Genomic DNA, 17,575 nt, shown 5'->3' with positions numbered 1-17,575 from the left:
TTGCAATTGTAAACATATTTCAATAACTCACAAGCCTTAATTCACACTTTATTGCTTGTTTTCGACAAATACTAGCACATATCAACTTTAGTTAATTTAATTGTCTTCCATTTTTTTTTTAATCTTTATATTTACAAGCAACTTTTAAACAAAAATTTAGTTTGTGTTAAAACATTTAAACTATTACAATTTTTTACTAAAAAAAAATTGGATGGGGAACATGGAAAGCGGGAATATGCAGATGTTTTTTTTCTGTTTTGTTGCTGTTGTCTGCGGTGCATTTGTAGTTAATAGTTTATAGTTATTAGTAATAGTGATATATAAACTATACAATCCATGCCTTTTTGTGACCGCTGCTTTGTGTGCATGGTTCAAACTCTTGATTAAGTGTTATTCTTGTCTTTGTAAATATATATATAGATATAAAAAAATAAACATATAAAAACAAGCAAAGAAATAGCATTCCTGTATATATATATATATATATATATATATATATATATATACACAAAATCATTTTTTTTCCTTTTTTTTTCCTCTAGCCATATTTTGTTTTATTTTTTCCCCAAAAAAGTTATATTTGAAAAATAAACAACCATTGGAATTAAAATTTACAGAAGAGTTTTTCTGATAAAGGATTGTCGACATTGAAAATATCAAGTTTGGGTCATAGTCAGTTTTTGAAGCATCAGTTGAAAGGTAATATGGAGATTCAAAGTATTTTTCAATGGCTTTCCTCCCTTTATTTTTAAGACTGCAAAGGTAATTTAAATGTTGTCCTATAACAAGGTGAGGTGAGGTTCTAGGTGACGAGCAACAAAATGATAACTAAGTGATGTTTCCTTAAAGGACAACTACACTTTTCAGTTTAATCTCTGTTCTGTTAGCTCAATGTGGAGAATCACTTAGGCACTTTTTAAGAAGGAAAATTACATAACAGACTATCCACCTTGCTTCCATTATAAGAGTCTGGGATAGCCTACAGTAGAGTAGACATCACTACCCATTCTAATGCATCATCCCCCTCAGGCTCTCATCATCAGAGGATGGCTCACTGAGCTATAGCAGGTGACGAGAGAGTGACAGTGGGTTTTGACGGCTCTAGTCTGATCTTGCTTTGACCTTTGCTTTACTGGACCTTGCTCTCATGACAGCTCTGCGTGTGTCACTGTGTGTTTACTCTGAGGCCAAGCCAGCGTCACTCACACTGACCACTGCTCCTGAAGGCAGCACAAGGGCAGGGTTCACAGTCACATTTCTGTTTACCGAAGAGGAACTTTCACTCTCATCATTATTCATCTTTGATTGATTTCGAAGTATTTGATTTGTGCTTAGGAGAGACAAGAAAACAGGTCATTTAAACAGAATCCCAGTATGTCCAGGAATGTCAAAAATATACATAAACATTTTACTCTAAATTTTAGCACACCCTTGTGGATTCTAAATATATAATGTTCCAGTGAGTGAGTGATGAGATACCATGTTTTGTTCAGAAAGTAATAATATATTTAAAATGCAATATGTAACTTAATATAGCTCAATATAATACATGCCTTGGATATACTGTGTGAGACTTTAAAAATTCAGACACACACCTACGTATACAGACAGAGTTAGTGTTTATTCCAATTACGAGTGGACAAAATACGCATAAACAGAGCATACTGAGTACTAACGAAGTCATAGAGCTGTAGTGAATATAACACCTGAGTTTAAGCTTTGCTTAATGGAACAAACTAGAAAAATAAAAGGAAAAATATTCAATTATTTATTGCTTTAACATGTTATTAATATGTTAGCTTTGTTATAGCTAATATATTGTGGTGTAAAATTAAAAGCAAATACTTAAAATGCTTTCTTCTTATAAATCCAAACTGAATAAAATAACATAAAAAGAATCTCATTTGATTAATGGTTTATGTTTTCTTGTCCATGGTGAATCATGAAGTTTAAGAGTTGTGTATTTTATTTTGCAGCCTGCCTTAGATGAGCTTTGCTTCTCTCATCCCCTGTGCTCTTCAGGGAAGTGTTTCCTTTAATCAAGTAAGCAGCCCTGAGTGGGAAACACCAAACAAGGACCCCTGTTATGACAGAAAGTCATTTCACAAGACAACCACTCACTCACTTCGCAGAAAGCATGTCGAGGAAGAAAAGAAAACAGAGGAAGGAAGGGAGGAAGGAAGAGAAGAGAGCAAAGCAAACCTAATGTTCTGTAGGTCAACCAAAGGCTTGAGTAAGCACCAGGCCATTCACAGCAAACAATGGACAGAGGCCACGACACCATTCACCAGTCCATCAGCTCATGACAGGGATAAAGAGAGACTTTCCTTTTCTATTTGGCTCGTAAAAGACTGACCATGTTATATAAACCTGTGGCTCATCTGTGGCAAAAGGCCAGAGAACTGCACAAGTTCTCAATGGAATTCTCACTCAATGTGGGGTCAGCAGGTTATCACTGCCCACCATTTTGCTGAGTGTGCAGCATTCAATATTTAGATGCAGCCCCAAAAATGTATTATTATACAGACTGTCTCAAGCAGAAAGATTATTTTGGCATCGAGGCTGTATGTGTGTACTTGTTACTAATGTACTTGCTGTCTAAATGTCTGCATGTCAATGCTACTCCGCTGTTCAAATGAGGCCATTTTTGATCACTGTCATTCTACTCAAATGACATAGAAAAGTACAGTGAGGCAAAAAACACAGACATCAATTTAAAGTGTTAATATGGCCATGTGTGAAATTTTACATTTTTTTAGACCATATGTTTATATATGAAAAAGTAATTCAAACCAATTATAGAGACATATGGTTAACAGTTATTTGTGATTTAATTTATCATACTTTTTGGTCAAATGGGACTGCTGACTTTTAACAAATGCAATAGAAAATACATATTTAATTTTGAATGAATGTTTGAAATGTCCAAGATAACAATATTTCCATCACGTTAGAACAGGGGTATTCAATCTTTCTCTTCAAGAAGCCCCCACCGACACTTTTTTCTGAGAATTTCACCCACCACGATGTGTGTATATATACACACACTGTTATTCATTTATTTGTGGAAGAAAATGTCTAAATATGAAAATACAGAGTTTTATGAAATTATTTTAAAGGGTTATTTTAAATAATAATATTCCCTCATACAGTTTAAGTACCTCTGCTTTAGACCACCAAACAGATTAGAAGTGTCTTCTCTAAACTGAGCACACCATGTCCAGTAGCTACATCAGCAAAATCCTATCTCTTTTTATAGTGGCAGAGAATGTAGTACAGTGGTCTCTACCTGGAAATGACTCTGAATATTTCAGTTATGCTCATCAGAGTAAATGTAGGGCATGCAGCTTTGCATGCAAGTGGACCTGTTCTGTTATACTCTATGTTCAGGCTGCGCCAAGGCAGGATTATTAGTGCAGTGAGGTGGGGTGTCTGGGCTTGTTTTGGCTGAGCTTGGGGTTTTGCCACATGGTAACCATTGAAGGTGCTGGGCTAGTTTTCTTGGATCACGGCAAATGATAAACAGTGCACTCAGCCAAGCTAAACAGCCACATGTGGCCAAGTTCTCTCTCTCATATGATATGCTCTCTACCATGATAGATTAACAAACAGCAACACTATAAACCCTGAAGTATGGACTGCTGCGAGTTTGAGTGTAAAGTAAACATTAGAAGAATTCATTTAGAGAGAAGAGCAATTTAATGATTATTTTCTAGCAGAGATAAATATAACTTTCTTGTGAAATAAATAAATAAATAACAATGCCAATTATAATTAGTAAAGCCTATAGGTCAGTTTAGAGTAGAGGATAACTCTACTATCAACTATGGTTTTATTCCCAGCTTGGGTAACCACAACAAGCAACTCTTTGAGACGATGAGATTTAAAATGAACTTAAAATGAAACAAATTTCATAAAAATCAAGGTTGTTCATGAATGACATTAATGGCTAATTATTCTATTTACTTGCAGTTCTTAATGTTAAGTGCTAGCAAAACAAGGAAAGAAAGCAATCATAATCAAGGGTTTCTACTTGAATTTGGATATGTGAAATAACACTTGGGGGGTTGTTTAAGGCTTAATTAGCCATTTTTTCTTGAGTTTAATTAAACAGAGTCTGGTGACAGTGTGGTTAGACTGAGCCTATTTTCTGCCCCACAGGAGAACTCCTCAGCCCCATGTTGTTCTGTTGTAATTGTAGTAGAGATGTATTCGGCTTGTGACATGCTGTTCTTATGCCATTTACAAGTGTTTTAAAAATGTGTGCGGTGTCAGATCAAACCTGACTGATAACACTCTGATACACATGCTTTATTTTGGGCTCTGCTCCAAATGAAATCTAATTAATTCTCTGAGCTAACTAATTTACCGCATGAGTAGTTTCTGTTAGCTGTGATCAATGAATACCACCCTCTAAAATAAAAGGATTAGCAGAAAAAAATGAATTTTGCTTTCATGCTGCACAAATGTTATTCAGACTTTCTAGCGATTACAGATACAGATGTAGGAATGCTGCATACAAAACAAGAAGGCTGAAAAACTACAGAATAAAAATTGGGGCAAAAAAAAGGTCAGGGTGTTTGCTGAGTGGACAGTAACAGTGGACTGCAACCTCCCATCTGTCTGCTGAAGTACAATTTGCTTAAAGTCAAAGGACCATGTCACTTTTTTTCAGGTTAATGATGGAAGTTGGGGGGAAAAAAAGTAGACCTTTTTTTTGGATAAACAGTAAACAAATGTGAATAAACAAATAAACAAATACGGGCAGCGCCGTGGCGCTGCTGGAAGTGTTACTGTCACACACCTCCAGGTTCTGGGGTTCTCGTGTTCAAACCCCACCTTGGGTCATTGAGTTTGTTGTGTTCTCCCATTGTCTATGTGGGTTTCTTCCAGGCGCTCTGGTAATTCTCCCACCAAAAACACATGCTGGTGTATTGGCTGTTTAAAAATTTTCCACAGGGGTGTGTGTGTGTGTGAGTGATGCCCTGTGATGGACTTGCACTTGACCAGGGTGTATTTCTGCCTTGTATCCACTGACTCCGGGCACATGGTACATGGCTCCAGACCTACTGCAACCCTAAACAGGACACAGCGAGTACAGAAAGTGATGTTATTTTTATTTATTTATTTATATATTTTCTTAGAGCCAGCATGAGTTATATATATATATATGCCATTATTGGTACATTGTTATTTAGGTGGAGTTTTACAGAGTGATTCTAATGAAAGGTGCTGTGGAAAGAATATCAGCATTTGTCTGGATCTTAACGAGACTATTTAAAGACCTCATCCTAATGCAAAGTGAATGATGTTGATATGAAATCTCTTGTATAAGACGTCTGAACCCAGCTACCTTCTGTTTAATAAGCAGACGGAGTAGAGAGTAAACATGGGCATGTGTTAGGCAGAGAGCATGTTGAGGTTATGTGCATAAGTTTGTATGTATCTGTGCATCCATAAACCAGAGCACATTCCCTTCTCACAAGATTGTGTTTGCTCTGCTGTTGATGATAGCCTATTTTAATTTCCCAATCTTGCAATTGGGCTGAACAGTGGAGAGGAGGGTCCCTCGGGGGGGTGGGGGTTTGGGTTGGGGGTGAGAGAGAGAGAGAGAGAGAGAGAGAGAGAGAGAGAGAGAGAGAGAGAGAGAGAGAGAGAGAGAGAGAGAGAGAGAGCATTGTAAACATGTTGCTATGTTGGGCTGAGCAAGATCCCACTTTTTCTGCACAATGCAAAACATGCTTCTTTCATCTGAAACAAAGAGACAAACCCACGCCTACAATCCAACACCACTCCTTAATTACCGCATTCATTTACACAGATAAAGCCGTGTGCAAACTCAAAATATAACAAAACAAAACAAACAAACAAACACTTTTTGTGTGTTTTATTTTCTGGCACAGTTTGTTTGTTCTAGAATTAGCGGATTTGAGAAAAATTGGCCTACATCTGCCAGCCTGTGCTTTTAATGTATTTTAGAGCTGGAAATATACATTATTTCCTACGTTGTATGAGCACATCAACATTATCAGACCAGCATCAAAAGACTACATGACCCTGAGCCTTCAGCTGAATCCTTTAGAATATAATCCATTGAGATTATTTATCAATCTGGAGTGTCTTAGTAAATATAGAGAAGCCTGGGCTTTGAATGATTAAGATTTCAGGAGATGATCTGCGGGCCTAATGTATCACACTAATCACCAACATTATAAGGAACTGAAAGAAGTATCAGAGGGTCTTATCTTGGTTTGATTTGCAAGGAACTGGTGTGGGCTTTATTCCACTCTAATTCATGAGGACATTAGACTCATCTGCCACTGACTCAAAGATTCATTTCATGCTTGAATTACATACAAACTCTTTATTGTACACAACAAATCATACGTGTCCTCAGTGAGGGCACCTTAATGCTGAATAATAAACTGTGTGTACAAACATCTGAGCTTGTAGTATATAAACGTCCACACCTCTGTGTCCTCATGCTGGTTTTAACAGTGCCCTCACTTCTTTCTGTGTATTGCTGCAGCATGCAGCAAGTTGTCACATACTGTCCATGCTTCAGTGCACAACCTGAACATTGCTGATAAGAAAAAATACAAAACTCAGTGGTGAATGATCTTGAGAGATTAATGGGTCTAAGCCATAAGCAACCACTCCAAAGCCAGCAGATCCCTAATGGGCCTGGTGTTCCTCAGTAATCATGAAAAACATGGTGGGTACCTCATGGGATGTTTGTGTGGAGTGGCTTGTGTGTGTGGGTGTGTGTGTGTGTGTGTGTATGTGTGTGTCTGCGTGTGTGTGTGTGTCTCAGCTCTATTACCTGCTGGTCCTGCAGAGTATGGTCACCTGAGCCCTTCTCCATTTATTATCAAAGCACACAGCATATTTGAAGCAGTGCTGAAATTCGATGCGTGGGCAGCTCTGGTGTCCAGGCCGACAAACTCGCTGAAGTTTCAAAAATATTGGTGACCACGCAAAAAAAATCCCCACCAAAATAATTAAATAAATCAAAGCCTCCCCTCCCGTATCATCGCGCAACCCAACACCTGCCAGACGTTATGGATCGCACCGTGGTCAAGGCTGACCACTGAGGTTTGTCAAGGTGTGGCACGCTGGACTGATTGTACTGGTCATCCTTCAGAAGAATAGAGATTGACAATGGAACAATACTCCATGAGTTTGCATTAAAGCTTACAGCTATATAGTGTTAAGTAGACAGTTGATTTTTGTTTTTGTTTTTTGTTTTTTCTGGGAAAAAAATAGTGATTCTACAAATATTAATTTTGTGTAATTTATAAATATATATAATGTTTCCCTTTCCCCACTGAACTGTTTATCACATCAGATGCTAATAAACCTATTCTCTCATAAACATTTCTATGCCCATTATTACTAAATTTTATAATCACTTCTGACGTGTTTAATTCAAGTCAGTTAAAGAAAACAGGCAGATGTTATTAAGGAAACTTCAGTAAAATCAGGTGAAAACTGTGAAAACATTTGGGGCAAAAATGAAAATATAACCTGGCAGAGTCCAAATGCGTGGGGATTTTTGAAGTATATTAAAACTGAAAAACAACTTGGTAACTAAAGAAATGAAAGGGCTGACAGACAGAGACGAAAAAATAAAAGTCCTGTGTGGCTCATGCGCAACACAAAAGAGAGAAAACTGACCACATCAAAAAGGAGGAAGAGAGGAAGCGATGGGTATTTCAGAGCTGTTATGTCATACCAGTGAGTACACAGGTTTCAAGGCTTTGGTCGTAACCTACTGTAGATCAAAGCTATTTGCACCGGCTCTGGTCAAGTCTATATGCGACAAGCGGAGAACACGCACAGGCACACACACCCACACACACGAACACACACACACACTGCAGCTGCGGGGAAATGGGAAATCCCTTGTCACACACAAAGCCGTCCACTGACAGGTGACACATAAACCAGTTTGACACGGAGGCTTACATCACAGTGACATGTCTTTTATCTGTGCACTTTCAAACATAGCACTGCGGTCAATCATGATCAAGCCTCACTGCCCTACTGCAGAAAATAGCTTTAAATCCCTGTGTACCTCATCTTAAAATAGAATTTATTTCATTCTATTTCAACAGGGAATAACTATATCTGTAATTTTAGTTAATGGATAATAGTATGTCCTGTATTGCAGCTTGTATCTTATTTGTATCTTGGAACCAATTGTTATAAGGGTTTTAAATCTCAGGCCACTTCAAGTTACATTTCGGTCCGAATTGCCACTAATAACTATAAAATACTGTATAATTATTGTCTGATATAGGAATAAAGTCATTCAGAGTGGTTGGCTGTGAAACAGTGACTTGTAGAAAAACATTTAACAGTGATGCTGATATGAGCCAAGGGTCATGAGGTGCACATTTTCTTTAATTACTTTCCAAAATGACAAGCATCTTTGTTTTTTAATATGTGCTGTTAACAATATTAAAATATAATAATAATAATAATAATAATAATAATAATAATAATAATAATAATAATAATAATAATAATAATTCATGCAGTATGCGGTACCTCTGCAAATTCTTCTTTTTTGTTGAATTCCTAATTGTATTAATGTAAAAGTAAAATAATCACTACAAACTACTATGAATCTTTTTCTTAAAATAAAATACTACATTTTTTGGTTTGTGTTTCCTCTTGATCAGTTAGAATCACACTGAGGATCAAAGTTTCACATTGGTTCAGGGCTCTCACCACAGACTCCTGTCCTCTCGCAGCGATGAGAGACACCTCCTGAAGCTCCAGTCCAGACACTTTTGTTTGGGCTGAGGGGCCCAATCATCTGATGTCTCATGTCTTGTGGAACTCTTATGAATTGAGTGGGTTAAAGGATCTTTATCAGCAGCTGGAATTAGCCGCAGAGCCTTGTGGAAGCGTATGAAGTGATTCCATTAAAAGGGGAAGAGGATGGTGAAAGGGCTTTGGGGAAAGATCACCTTGAGAAAGAGGAGAGGACTCTGTGGAGCGAGGGCGAGAGAACCTTGCTGAACAAGCAACTCCCGGACGCAGAAAAGATCGCAATCGGACATTTGCACCGGTCCACACAATTACCTCCCAAATAAAGGTCATTTTTGCATCACTCCGACGTACAGCAAAAATGAAAAAGAAGCAGGGAAAGGGGAAAAATACATTTATTGTATTGTATTGAATATTGTGGCTTATCAGTTTCTACGCTTCTCACACTACGCTTTGTCCACTTTCCCCCCTTTTCAAAATCTATACAAAGTCAAATAGTTTTCCTCATCAGATTGTAACAGCAGGAAAAATCGGCTGAACACATAGTGCATTTCTACAACATACACGCTACCTTTCTAACATGGACTAACACATCTATTACACTGAATACAACATTTAAATGTGTATTTCAGATGAAATATACTGAGAATTGATGTCATATATGTAATATGACGACTTTATTTTGCATAATATCCTCAAGTTGTCTAGCAGTAAAATATAATTCTGTGCAATAAATACACTTCAATAAGTACACTCTATTTTCTTTGTGAATATACTGGCCTTCCTATTTCATCAAATATTTAAACACTGTGCCTATTATATAATTATGTACAGTACTGTCTCCACACTTATTTCCAGTCAGGGTTATAATTTGAACTTCATTTTAAAACCAAGCAAATGAAGCAAAGGTAAAATAAAACAGAAAAAGGTACAATTAACAAAACATATATTTAAGAAGAAAACACTACTACACTTTTTCTGTATTTAGTATGTCCATGTATTGTCTTTATTACTCTGTGTTACAGTTTTTAATTTTCCTCATTCAGTCTGGGCTCTGGGAGGGGGGCAGTCCGTTGTCTTTTATTTATTTTTTTAGTGACACTAGCTTAACAGCTACACATCCTTTCAGACCCACAGTCTGTCACAATGGAAGGATGGACACAAAAATGGATTTACTTCAGAACTGAGAACCAATGTTGGCTTTGGTAAAGCAATGTATATACTTTATATAACATTTTTTACATGGATCAACCTCCTCGTTTATATATCCACTCTTCATTCTCTCAGCTCCACTGACTGTGCAGGGGCACTTTGCTGATCTAGAGTTACAATCTGTAGTCCATTTGTTGCTCTGCATCATCATCTTTTTTTTTTTGCCCCCTTTCACCCTGTGTTTTCACTCTCTTCTCAGCTCTGCAGTGACAATGTGTTAGTGAGTGTTGTGCTGGAATAAGTGGATCAGACACAGCAGAGATCACAGCAGTGCTGTGAATATTCCACCACCCAAATCATGCCTGCTGTGTAGTGGTCCTGAAGGACAGGGGAAAGGGGGGAAATAAAGTATGTAGAGCAACAGATGGATTCTGCTGTATAATTGTATAGCTAACAAATAAACCTATATGGTCAGTGGAGCTGAGTGAATGGACCTCAAGGTGACCATAGTATTAAGGTTGATTTGTGATTATGAAAACAAAACAATATTGTTGAATATTGTCAAAAATAAATGTCTTGGTCTTAAAATTTATTCAAACTGAAATACTGTAAAAATGAAAGTACTGTATCATGCTGTTATCTTTTTAAAAGACAAGACCAGGCCTGAGACTGTAAGAAGCCTCTCTGTTATCTAACCCTGACGGTGGGGGATAAGTTCTCAGTCATGTGCATTTATGTAGAATTCAGCAAGTTTATCTGTGAGGAAGGTGAAGGGGAGATGGAGAGATCATTGGTGAAGCGAGAGGGGTTTATTGGTGTCTGGTACATCTGGAAGGATTTTTATGACCCAAAACCTAATTTTCCTCCAACAGTACTTGACAACACTGGTCTTGTGGCTATATGCCATCAGCTTTTCACAGAAATTTTCAAAGATCTTGTCGACAATCTTGGCAGAAGTGTAGCATGGATGAAAACATTTTCTCATGACCAGACCCTGTTTCACAACATTGTATGGGAATGTCTCCAGTATTTCAATTTTATATTATATTTGCAGTTATAATTGCTATTAAGTGAGTACAGATGTTGATTCATCATCGATAAGCTGAGGTTGTGCTTTAAGCTTGGAGGGCATGTGGGAGAAATGTCCCCCATATCAAAACACAATTGTTTTGCTGTAGATGACCATGCTGTTAGAGTAGTTAAAACCAGCAAATATGAGATTTGTTTATCTCTTAGCAGGGAGATCCCCCAGAGTTTGTGTAAACATATTTGTAGTGGGCACTGGGTGTGGACCTAATGCCTTGTTTATGTGAGGAGGGTGAGGAGATTAAGGCCTCTGGATTGGCCTGAGCATCACTTTCATATTCTAATAAGGACAGCCGAGGAAATCCGTATTTCAAAAGTCAGCGATCAAGCAAATCTCAGAGAAGCTCTGCTCACCACACACAACTCGATACACTAAGAGAGTGAGGGTAAATGTGTGTGTGTGTGTGTAGTGCGAACTAAAATATGTTTACATGTGTTTACTCACTCGGATTGTTACGACTTCATAATGGTGACAAAATATATGTCCCAATAAGGTACATCATTACATATGTTACTCCCACAGAATATGTGGAAGTCTATGTAATGTCCCCTGAAACCATGGAGACCAGACTGTGTGTGTGTGTGTGTGTGTGTGTGTGTGTGCGCGCGCGCGTGTGTGTGTGTTTGTGAGAGAGAGAGAGAGAGAGAGAGAGAGAGAGAGAGAGAGAGAGAGAAAGCATAAAGTTAAATGAGCGAGCAGGATGTTGATTATGATAAAAGTGTGCTGACTCTAGCAATAAAAGCAGCAACAGCTTGGCTACAGAGAGGGGATGTGGATATGGAAATGTGAGATTATATTTATTTCTCTCTCTCTCTCTCTCTCTCTCTCTCTCTCTCTCTCTCTCTCTCTTCGGTGTTAATTCATCTAAAGCATTCAGAAAACACATACACACAAAGACATGCATGTTTACACTCCCTGTCCTACTCAGATCATCAGTGACAGTGATAACAGAACACACTAGAACATATTTCATGTTCCCCTGTACTGGTCAGAACTTCAGAAGCTGGAATGAAGGCCCAATGACTGTCCACTAATGTCTGGATGTGTTAGATATATCACTAACTCTAGGTGAAACCCAACAATATGTACTGATGTAAAGTGACCTTGAGTGTGAGAAAGATGCAATATAAAATAAATATAATCATCCATTCATTCATTGTCTGTAAGCGCTTATGCAGTTCAGGGTTGTGGTGGGTCCAGAGCCTACCCGGAATCACTGGGCACAAGGCAGGAATACACCCTGGAGGGAGCGCCAGTCCTTTACAGGCCATTAACCTTATTATTTATTATTATTAACAAATAGGTTTGAGTCATATATTGTAGAAATGGACAGCAGCAGTTCTACACCAGCCCTCTAAATGATGTCATGCTAAAACTGCTGCATACTAAATAAATTATAGCTGGTCTTAGGACCTTTGCAAGCTAAAGCAAAATGTCCAAAATGTGTTTAATATAGAAATACCACAAAATGTTCATGTGCACGTTGTGCAAACTTAGTATTAGAAATTACAACAGAAATTAACACAATTGTCCATGTGTAATCTTTCTTTTTTTTAACTCAAGCTTTGACACTTATGGCCTGAACTGAATGAACTACGACAGACAATGTTGAGATATGCTAGACTGTGAGTAATTTGATCTTTGTAGGTCTTACAAGGCCCAGGTGTATTCTGAAGTCTAGCTAAGTTGCTAGTTGAAGGTCTAACAAAAGGTGAGGGCTAGTTCTTGTGTCTTGAACTATTACACAATACTATAAATCAGTATCACACACACACACACATACACACACACACACACACACACACACACACACACACATTCTTGTGTTTGTGCTTTGTGGGAATATTATATAAACTTCCATTCATTGTGTGGAGACTTATCATTAATGTTTTTCATAAGTACTACTAGCTCAACCTTAACCCAACCTTAAAACAAATCTTCATTATAAATTGTAATGATTAAGACCACCAGCTGGTCCCCACAATGTGATATATTCTTGACAAACACACATACCACACCCACACAAACACACACGGGACCTTTCACTGTTTTTAAAGAGAGAGAGAGAGAGAGAGAGAGAGAGAGAGAGAGAGAGAGAGAGAGAGAGAGAACTCATAAATAAATGACAATGTACTGCCTGGCTGGAAATAGAAATATTTTTTTTTCTCCTTCTGTTTGCATTTTTTTCCAGCGTGGGTAAAATATAATCTCTTTTTAATACCCGATTTTGTATAAACAGAGGGAGTTTGGTGAAAAATAAACATTAAGAATGTAACCTTATGATAATCGATTTGGGCATTGAAAAATAAAAATACACACTATCTACTGTATTATCTACTTTATCCTATTTATTCATTCAAGCTTATAGCATAACAAAAGCTCAGGCACAGAAATAGTAAGGGCTGCTTTTTGTGGGTAGAAGACGGGGTACAGCTGAATGTAAATGACAAAGCTATAATATGTTTGCAGTTTTGCTATGATTGAGATTAATATCTCAAATAACTGAAAGTGACTCACAATAACAGCCTCCCTGTAGCTATTTGACTATAGGGACACAGTCTCAATGAATAAATGGTCAGCTGTTAATCGTCTGACAACAATGCAGTTTGATTTACAAAATAAATACATTTAAACACACTGTCACACAGAAAGATTTGTGGACTCTGATCCACAGGTGATTTATGTAAGCTTTTATGATCTAAGCGTATTCTGTGTTGGTTTGGTGGACATTAATAGCATTTAAATGGGCCATAATATGAGAGAAATATCACTTAGTGAGTGCATTATCGCATATATTTGGGGAGAAAACAAAACAGTAATCTTTTTGTGAAAACATGGGATAAAACATGTTATTCTGACTTTGTGCAGCATCTTATATACAGCACCCTCCATAATTATTGGCACCCCTAGTAAAATGTGTTAAAAGCCTTTAAGTAATTCAATTTTTCATTGCAAAAGCATAATCTCATTCTGAAAAAAAATAGAAAAAAGCAACCTTCAACTCAAGTGAAAAAAAATAATAATAATAATAAAGGAAAAATCCTGACTAAGAAATAATTATTACATAAAATCCACAATTATTGGCACCCATAACAATTTCTTTGAAATAAATGTATTTGAACCATTTATGTCATTTCTACTGTAGTGTAAAATGGATCAAAGTAGCTAAGAACCTTTAATTAGTAATTCATTACTTCCTGTTTCCCTGGGGTATAAATATGGTGTTACACAGAGGCCTATTTCTCTTACTCACTCTTAAACATGGGAAATACAAGAGAAAACACTATTTAAGTAAGGCAGATGTGTGTCGACCTTCATAAATCAGGCAATGGCTACAAGAAAATAGCCACTCACCTGCAGATGCCCTTATCTACAGTAATAATCAATAATCAAGAAATTCAAAACATCTGGAACTGTGACAAACAAGCCTGGAAGAGAACACAAGTGTATCTTGCCACCACGCATGGTGAGAACGATGGTAAGAGAAGTAAAAAGTTCTCCAAAGCTCACTGTAAGGGAATTGAATCAAATGGTCACATCTTGTGGTTATGAGGGCTCCCAAACAACTATCAGGCACTATCTACATGCCAACAAGCTGTTTGGGAGGCATGCACAGAGAAAACCTTTTCTGAGTTATACTCATAAGTGTAAACGGGTGGAGTTTGCCAAGTGGTACTGGGATTTTAACTAGGACCGTGTGCTTTGGTCAGATGAGACCAAGATAGAGCTTTTTGGCAACAAACAACGTAACAAACAGGGTCTGGCGTAACACCAAGAATGAGTATGCAGAAAAACACCTCATGCCCACTGTTAAGTATGGGGGAGGATCAGTGATGCTGTGGGCCTGTTCCTCCTCCAAAGGACCTGGGAACCTTGTAAAGATACATGGGATCATGAAAACTTTGAAATATCAGGACATTTTGAATCAGAATCTGGTGGCCTCTGACCGAAAGCTGTAGGTCGTCACTGGATCTTTCAGCAAGATAATGACCCTAAACGTGTAGCTAAATCTAATCAAAAATGATTCACAAGGCACAAAATCAAACTCCTCTCATGGCCATCTCGGTCCCCACACCTCAAACCAATAGAAAACCTGTGAGGTGAGCTGAAGAGGAGAGTGCATAGGAGAAGACCCAGGACTCTGGACGATTTAGAGAGGTTGTGCAAAGAGGAATGGTCAAAGATCCCTCTTTCTGTATTCTCCCATTTTGTGAAGAGTTATAAGAGAAGATTAAGTGCTGTCTTATTGGCAAAAGTAGCTTGTACAAAGTACTAACACCAGGGGTGCCAATAATTGTGGCACACATGATTTCATTCAAAAGATTTATTTCTTAATGTGTGATTTTTTCCCACCAAATAAAGACACTTGAATTAAAGCTTAGATTTTTAAAATTATTTTGCATTATTGTCCTATATTGACTTCTGAATTACGCTTGTGGATAATGTTGTGTTAGGCCTTCTATTCAGCTTCTGAAGGCCTAATAAATGACTGTATGGATTTTATGACTGTAATGACTGTTTTTTTTTTTTTGTTCTGACTGACTGCAGATGCTAAACAACTGGATTCTGGAGTCAGAATCACTTTACTTCACCAAGTATGGTTCAAATAATAGGAATTTGTCTTTGTGAGCACACACGTTACCTCTAACATACTGACACTACAAGAAGAACGACATTATTTAAAGAAATAATGGTAGAAATGTACACATTAATGCAATAATGAATAGTGATGTGGTAATCTTATGGTAACACATTATAATTATCTGTAAACTAAATTTCAGCTCCCAACCATTTATGAAATTATTATTCTGTATATCAGCTCTTAACGAAAGTTTTTACCAGCACAACTACACCATAATCTCACTATGTCACTTTGCCCACTCTGTAAACTGTAAACATAAATAGATGAACAGAAGCAGGAGAGTGGATCAAGGGGTAAAAAGATAAAGGAGATAAATATTCAGGTGAAAATGACTGTGTGATGAATGTGTAAGGTGTGAGTCACAAATAAAAAAAAAAAAAGGAGGTCCAGTTTTACTGTAAGACAACACAAAGCTTAGAAGATTCCAACTGTGTGGTCAGTGAAAGCAGTGCATCTCTATCAGGAGTCATCTCCAAGAGGGAACCACAAGTATGAGCGGCTCTCTGCCTGTGATTATTTATTCATTTTGTTTGATTTGGAACTGTGTAACCCCCCCACACTCACCTTCTCTTTCTCTCTCACTCAATCTCTCTGGCAAATACGCTGGCATTGTGCCATCTGTTTAAGATATCAGAGATCTCCCTATCCTTCAGGGGGATTCACTAAACAACATACAAAAATTATACACGGATTAATTCAGAGAGAGAGAGCGAGAGAATGACTACGACTGTAGTGCTGGGCTCTGTCTCTGTGTGAAGTGTGAAGGTCTCAGAATAAATGACAACTCACACTACAACTATCACTGTTACACATATGAAACAATGTAATTACTTAATGAATCCTGAGACCTTCCTATAGCAGTCTGAAGCAACAAGACTTCAAATTTCAAGTGATACATGTGAATCTTTCTCACACTACCTTAAAAATCTCCCAAAAAAACTTTACAACATTACTTTACAACAACATACAAGAACACAGTTTCATTGATTCAGGCACTGAATAGCACCACTTGTGATGCATTTAGATTAAGTGAGTGAGTTTCCAGTCAGTTTCGTGGGGTGTTTTGCATCTAATAATCATAGTTTTTCTTAAAATACTGTTAGTTTCCACATAAGGTAAACGACAGCAAATGTCTATTGAATTAAAAATGTTTGATAAGCTGTTATATGCAGTTTGAAGAGCGTCTTTAAAAACACAAGAAAGTAATGGAGACTTCTGAAGACAATATTTAAGGACTTTATATTTTTCTTCAAGAATTGCTTTTAAGAACTTCTTAATGTTTGTGTTAAGTCTCTTCATAGGACTGTAGTAGGAAAGCTTTCATAAACCTGGTCCCTGTTTCTACATCCTGCATCAGGATACGTATTAATAAAGGCATCCATGCAGACAGAGCAGACAACAATAGCTGCAGACCCCAAGGCAACACCACACTGCCTCTCTAATTTCCCACTAAACCGGAAAATAACACTTTCCTGTCTTCAGATAGATTACCTGTCTGAGCATTAAGACCACATTAAGACCACAAGAGGCAGCCAGTCCACCTCTTAAAAGGTGCCCCCCATCCCCTGCTCCCTGGAAAACCACAGTGCAATTACATCTGCCTGTTAAAAGCCTGAGAGAGAGAGAGAGAGAGAGAGAGAGAGAGAGAGAGAGAGAGAGAAAGAGAGAGAGAGAGAGAGAGAGAGAGAGAGAGAGAGAGAGAGAGAGAGAGAGAGAGAGAGAGAGAGTCTTAATTGTCAAAAATGACATTGATATGTCTGAGGGAATTCTGTCTACTGTCCTGATCATATGATTGTAATGGCTCTAAACCACTTATGCCTTTGTCTCCTATTCCAAAAGCTTGCAATAATCAACTCTCTCGGTGGTGACACAGCATATTTTTAACAAAAACAATAAATAATAAACAATTATAGGTT

The sequence above is a fragment of the Hoplias malabaricus genome, chromosome 11 (assembly GCF_029633855.1).
Source record: "Hoplias malabaricus isolate fHopMal1 chromosome 11, fHopMal1.hap1, whole genome shotgun sequence".
Lineage (NCBI taxonomy): Eukaryota > Metazoa > Chordata > Actinopteri > Characiformes > Erythrinidae > Hoplias > Hoplias malabaricus.
This window is presented reverse-complemented; position numbering follows the sequence as displayed.